Genomic DNA, 7,500 nt, shown 5'->3' with positions numbered 1-7,500 from the left:
AAAAGGATGCGTGAGACTTCGACAGTAGTGAAAAGCAGACTCGCAGAGGTTTCCGTTCTCCAAAATAGATTCGGCAGAGATTTTTCTTGTCCAACCACGTAAAAAAAACACAGCTGCTTTAGTTGGTAATTCTTTACTTCTTTATTGGCATTACTTAAATCAAAACTTCTTTTATTAACATTACTTCAGCAGGTAAGACTTTATTGGCATTACTTCAGCAGGTAATTCTTTATTTTCTTATTGGCAGACTCAGCAGGTAATTCTTTACTTCTTTATTGGCATTCTTCAGCAGAAAATTTTCTTAGCATTATTCAGCAGGTAATTCTTTACTTCTTTATTGCATTACTTCCAACCACTTTAAAAAAACACAGCTTCTTTATTGGCATTAGTAGGTAATTCTTTACTTCTTTATTGGCATTACTTCAGCAGGTAATTCTTTACTTCTTTATTGGCATTACTTCAGCAGATAATTCTTTATTTTCTTATTGGCATTACTTCAGCAGGTAATTCTTTACTTCTTTATTGGCATTACTTCAGCAGGTAATTCTTTACTTCTTTATTGGCATTACTTCAGCAGGTAATTCTTTATTTTTTTATTGACATTATTTCAGCAGGTAATTCTTTACTTCTTTATTGGCATTACTTCAGCATATCGTATTCTATTTTTACTACATACTCGTCATTATACCTTTAGATATTAACCTTCACATTGCTTTCAAGAAATATTCTAAAAATAATAGTATTGCAATAAGGCAAATAGGAAATTTTTTTTTTTTTACATTATTTGCACTGACATAAATAGTATAATTTACTTCTTGTTCATAAGCTTTAGCTTGCGTAGATTATGCACCTTTGTCTATGTACAGACGTGAATGAAGACTAGCTTCTATTCTAAATCTCTAGAAGATTCACCTGAATAATTCATCGCGTTCCCCTTTAAGCAAAAAAAGGATAAACAAATGACTGCAGTCGTAATATAGTCATGAAAAACGACTATAAATACCCATTGGGTGATTTATAATCCAACCGAGAATTGGGGCTTATAAATCATTGATCCTTTGAAGTCCATAGATTAGATGAAATCTACCTTTTTTCTGAGATTAGTTCATGATTTAACTGACACATATCTCGTTCAATCCGCAGGTGAATCTTCGAGACAGATCTCCGTCGTTTTTTATGCAGTGAAAAGAAGGTAAGTGAGCGAGTGGAGGATTTTTCTTCTTTCAATATTTATTTTCTCTAACATAAGGATCTTTTTCAATAAGTGGGTGGCTCCCGAGAAAGGACAAGGCAACGATCGCTGTTACATTCCTAACTTGAATTTCTGAGCCGTGGATGAACCCCGGTAAAAAAAAAAAATGGACAACGTCAACTGCCTCAGTGTTGCCTTTTTCATCTTTCCATCATTCAGAACGGCTGTGAGTATGCGTTTCAGAAATTGCAAAGAGAGAGAGAGAGAGAGAGAGAGAGAGAGAGAGAGAGAGAGAGAGAGAGAGAGAGAGAGCATGCACAGAAGGTTGATGCGCAGTTTGTATAATTCCCTTCCACACGCTGACCCCTTCACCTCTATGTTACCCACATTCTCTAGTTCCTTGGCCTCACGCGGTGCACTGTAGGCATTACTCAGGGTTATTTGTAGCGTCTCTTCGGCCCCTAGCTGCAATCCCTATTATTCCTTTTTGCTATACCTCCATTCATATTATCTTTCTTCCATCTTATTTTCCACCCTCTCCTAATAATTGTTTCGTAGTGCAAGTGAGAGGTTTTCCTCTCAATTTCCCTTTCAGCGCTGAATGACCTCATAGGTCCCAGCGCTTAGCCTTTGGCCTAAATTTTATATTCCACTCCATTCTAGCTCCCTGGATGTTGAGGCTCTCTCTAACACCACTTTAACAGTGTTTATCCAGCCCATCTTGCATAAGGTGGGGCCGGGGGTGGGGGATGTGAAAATGGTGGGTAATAGCTGATGGCTGTAAATTATGAAAAGGAGTGGATTGAGGAATCTCTGATCATTATTATTTGAAGTGAGGGTTAAGTTATGCATGAGTAGAGTGAGGAAATTTGAAACTAGATCATGTATAATTTAGAAGCTCATCAAAAAGAAAATCTTTTTTAAGTAAAAGGAGATCAATTTCCTGTCATCTCTTCCAAATGATTGGTGATAAATGTGATAATGGGGTGAAATAACACTCACTTGTTATTTCAGAGTTTCGTTACAAAAACACCACTCGCGAGAACACTATTCATTAATCACTGACTCAGAAAATTGCTTTTTATTTTAAGAAACAACGCACAAACTAGCGAGTTTAATTAATCGTCTAATAAGATCATTTTTAGACAAACAAGACTAATAACGAGACGACGAATTAATTAGTGAATAAAAATTAAAACCCTTTTCGATTATACAAACGAAGACAATGAATTAACTATTGAATGAAAAAATCTTTTTTTGATGATACATATCTCACGTTTAATCCCTCACTCTGACCCATTGTTGCTGTACATCGTATCAAAACCCTTTTCGATGATACAAATGGAGCCGATGAATTAATTGTTAAATAAAAATCGAAACCCTTTTCCATGATACAAAAGAAGACGATGAATTAATTAGTGAATAAGAAAATAATTTTTTGGGGATACATATCTCTCGTATATTCCCTCACTCAGCTTCTGTCACCCCTTGGTGCTATACATAGTATTATAAGATCAGAAGGACTTACGAGGAAAGTATGGCCTACGGAACAGCGCAAGGAGCAAATGGAATTGAAGGGGAGGTTGGCTGGCAGGTTCGAGAGCCTCTCAGCCAGAGGCTTTCTGCTCACCTGGGCTTAGTCTCAGAGAGGCTAAGAGGATGGACAACAGATGTGTGTTGGATTAGACAGTACTCGATTATATTGTGATGGCGTTTCACGGCTATGCCTCGCCTGTATGTGTTTTCTCTCTCTCTTCTCTCTCTCTCTCTCTCTCTCTCTCTCTCTCTCTCTCTCTCTGTCTCTCTATCTTCCATTCTCTCTCTTTCCTTGCCTGTCTTGTCTGTGTGTCTGTCTGTCTCATTGTTTGTCTGCCTATCTCTCTCATTGTCTGTGTGTCTGTCTCCATGCTAGTCTGTCTGCCTGTCTCTCTCCTTGTCAGTCTGCCTATCTGCCTCTCCCCTTGTCAGTCTGTCTCTCTATTTTTCTCTCTCCTTGTCAGTCAGTCTGTTGATCTGTCTCTCTCCCCGGTCTACCAATATCTCTCTCTCTCTCTCTCTCTCTCTCTCTCTCTCTCTCTCTCTCTCTCTCTCTCTCTCTGTTTCTGTCTCTCAGGGATCTTTCATTCAGATAACTCTCATTTCGGTTGCCTGTCTTGTCTGTGTGTCTGTTTGTCTCATTGTTTGTCTGAAAATAAACATAAATATAAATACAAATCTCATTGTCCACCTTTTTCTGTGTGTCTGTTCTGAACTTTTGCTAGTCTTCTGCCTGTAGACCTGTTGGAACAGTCCTTGTCAGTCTGTATGTATATATAATCTTCAAAAACCTCTCCCCAGTATTGTCAGTCTGTTAGGCTCAGGTTTCTATTTTTTTCTCTCCTTTAACCAGACTTCTTCAGGGTCTGATTTATCTATCTCTCTTTAAGGGTCAATAAAAGAATATATCTCTCTCATTCTTCTCTGGGATTGTCCTCTCTCACCATCTGGAATCGTCTCTCTCTCTCTCTCTCTCTCTCTCACTGTACAGGGATTAACAGGGATATATCATATATCAGATAATATTTGGCATTGATCCCGGTTGGGGGGGAAACTACATAGTTTTTTCAGTTTTTTTTCTAAATTAGACTTGATAAGAAAATAAACATAAATATAAATACAAATGACATTTCCACCTTTTTCTGTCTCGCTGTTGGTTGAACTTTTCCTTAGTAATTAAGCGAATGTAGACCTGTTGGAACAGTTCGGCCTGCAAGTATGTATATATAATCTTCAAAAACCTGTACCTAGTATTAGAAGGGCTTTTTTCTCCGGTAGTTCATCCAGTTAGGCGTCAGGTTTCAAAATGGAATTCTACATTTATACGGAATAATTTAACCAGACTTCTTCCAGGGACTGGATATTATCCTATCTTTAAGTTCATTGAAGGGAAAGCAATAAAAGAATATATCCGTCGAATCCATATACATTCTTCTATAGCTGTGATTGTCTTTTTCTCACCATAAAGGAATAGCGTATTGGCTTAATGTTGCCTCTTGCATCGGCTTATAATATTTATTATATATATATATTATTCTTTTATCTATTATATATATATAATATATATCTCATTTCAAGGGATCATATTTATATATATATATATATAGTTTATTCAATCCATAGGAACTCAGGATATAATATATGTGTTGTGTATACATGATATGTATAGAAGAGAAAGACACTCCTTTAAGAGAGAGTGAGTAATATTTCCCTCAGTAACAGAGAGAGACTGGTATTCTCCTTTGTTTTCATTTTACGTTTTCCCGTGTACACTTGTAAATATATTTTGTAATGTCATATATATATATCAAATACGGAAATATATATATATATATATATATATATATATATATATACACATATACTAATATATATATGCATATATAATATAATATATATACTGTACATTTATGTAAATATATATATATATATATATATATATATATATATATATATATATATATATATATATATATATATATATATATATATATACATACATATATATACACACACACACACACACTATTCGCCGAAAAGATTGTCACAAGCATTTTTAGACGAGCAATTTGGAATAGAATGGTCTGTTCACAAAATTGGTTGTTGTCTCGTGCTACAGAAAAACTTCCCATGGAGAAAGGTATGTTTCATGAATTAGGAAACGAAATTACACTTTAAAATTCAATACAAAGGACACATTAGTCGCAAACAAACCCATGCACTAAAATTAGCATGAAGAAAGTAATGTTCACTTCCTTTCATATTTCACATCTGAACCTCTTTCTCAGACACATCAGCAAGTCAAACGCATGTACATAAATTACAATAACTTTATTTACATATCTACAGTCAATAGTGGGTATGACCTCCGCGAGCAGCAATAACGCCTAGCAGGCGACGTGGCATACTGTCCACCAGCTGTGTAAGGTTCTCAGCAGGTATCCTGTCCCATTCTTCCAAGAGAGCCTGCCCTAATTCTCTAAGGGTGGATGGCTGGTTGTCCCTTTGTCTAATTGCACGGCCCAATTGATCCCACAAATGTTCTATGGGGTTGAAATCTGGGCTAAATGCAGGTTGCATCAGGACGTTCACGGTAAGTACCAGGCCAGTACCAGAACAGTGAATCACAGATTGGTAGCGATGGGTTACAGAGCCCGTAGATGTGCTGTGGGACCAAACCTCACCCGCCGACATAAAAGAGACCGTCTGGCTTGGGCCCGTCAACACTGGAATCTGACTGTACAACACTGGCACCATGGCGTTTTTGGCGATGAGTCCAGATTTCTGATGTTTCCGGTAGATGCTAGGAGGCATGTACACAGACAGGCTGGAGAACGTCTCAGGGATGAGTGTGCACAAGCTCGAGTTGCTGGACTAATGTGTTCTTCGTATTGAATTTTAAAATGTAATTTCTTTTCATTATTCATGAAATATACCTTTATCCATAGGAAGTTTTTCTGTAGCACAAGACAACTACCAATTTCGTGAACAGACCCATCCTATTCCAAATTGCTCGTCTAAAAATGCATGTGACACCCTTTTTATGAATAATATATATATATATATATATATATATATATATATATATATATATATATATATATATATATATATATATATATATATATATATATATATATATATATATATATTTGTGTGTCTGTATGTGTACATCCGCACCACTTCAAACCAATAAAACTGACTTTCGACAACTGTCTCCCTAGTTCACGCCTATCGGTCTCGCTCTATAGAAAATATATCTACATAAAAATTAGTCCCCCAAGTCGAGTTTCCACAGCAAGTCTCTTTATGGTCATTTACTATATTGACCATGCTGCGCTGGGAGAAATAGTTATTATACCCGAGGGGAAACTCCCACTTAGAGGCGGGGAAAGTAAAATTGCTACTCACAGCCCAGTTGATAGGAGGAAGGTAGCTACCGTAAAGGTGGAAAAATAGAAGGGGAAAAGAGTGGTGCCGTCTTTTTTTTATTATTATCATAAACTTAAATACGATACTGGACTGAAGTGGTCTTCAATTTTTTTTGTGGTGGGTACAGGGGGTGGGGAGGGGGGTGAGGGGTATTCAGTTGTTTATTGTTATTCTTACTGACTGATATACTGTTGTAGTTTCCTACTTGTAACTTATTTGTTTGTTTATGTGCTGCGTGTGTGTGTGTGTGATGTTCATACCTGTATATGTGTGTTTGCGTATTTGTGCGTATGCATACAATATAATGATCGCGTATTCAGTCCTTTATTTTGGCTTAAACAGATTTTTAAAATCTATTTTTAATCTATTCATTTTTTATTCTTCTACTCTCACATGACTTTTTAAGCTGTTGATTTATTCATTTATGGATCAAATTCGATACTTTTAGCAAAATATCTTCATGGGCAACGAAAATCTTTGCGGTATTTTGTAGTGCATGCAACATAGCTTCACAGTCTGTCAAAAGCAACCATAGAAACAGCATGTGAGCGTTATATACTAACTAACATAACATTTACTGTCATTTAGATCGCAGTTATTAGCTGCTAAACATATAATATTTGCCTTTCACTGCGATCCTGCGATCCAATGAACATATAATTGTTCACTGCTGTCTTCTGTTCTTCCCGCCTATACACAACCTAATTGACGTTGAAAGATGACCCAGGAATGTGACACCAAAATAATAGCAGAAAATTTCTGTCGTAGTGCAGTCTGTTTAAATGATCGCATCGGATCTGTTCTAAAAATTCAAATACAACAAAGCAACGCAAATTTTTATAAAAAAAAAAAGAAAATAACGATCACGGAGATCAATGTCGGTGAAATTGTCAATGAAGAAAGAAATTATCCGATGAAATCTTGAGATTTCTTCTCTTTTTTTATCAATAACATCTACCTCATTTAAACTGAAGTAAGTCAGTAAATTATCCACATGAAAGGATCTAACATTTAATGTGAGGAAGCTCATACTATCATTCTCGAAATATGAAATAAAATCGTCATATTTGGCAGAATGATAAGAAATGAAGTCATATAAGAAATTTGCTTTAATATATTTTTATTACTTTCCAGCCCATTTACTTTATTCGGAGATTCAAGTCCTCTGTTAAAAATGAGATTGCTTTTAATTCTAGACATAAATGAAGGTAATTTATGAATGGAAACAGACGTTGCAATGGTTGGGTTTTTCGAAATCTGAATTAATTACGCCTTTAGCATTCTTATGTTCAGAAACAGTAACGCCAGGACTCCCTTGACACATAATGACCAAGAAAAAA

General features: G+C 36.0%; 1 protein-coding gene across 1 annotated transcript in view; it reads left to right on the top strand.

Moving 5' to 3' along the window:
- LOC136854726 (calcitonin gene-related peptide type 1 receptor-like) overlaps nucleotides 1-7,500 on the top strand; it is a 1,171,018-nt gene that overhangs the window by 206,330 nt on the left and 957,188 nt on the right. The window contains exon 3 of the mRNA XM_067131316.1: nucleotides 1,144-1,192. The gene's annotated coding sequence lies outside the window, so the exon portion shown is untranslated. The remainder of the gene's footprint in view (nucleotides 1-1,143; nucleotides 1,193-7,500) is intronic.

The sequence above is a fragment of the Macrobrachium rosenbergii genome, chromosome 3 (assembly GCF_040412425.1).
Source record: "Macrobrachium rosenbergii isolate ZJJX-2024 chromosome 3, ASM4041242v1, whole genome shotgun sequence".
Lineage (NCBI taxonomy): Eukaryota > Metazoa > Arthropoda > Malacostraca > Decapoda > Palaemonidae > Macrobrachium > Macrobrachium rosenbergii.
Note: the sequence above shows the minus strand (reverse complement) of the source record. Positions and strands in the feature narration are given on the sequence as shown.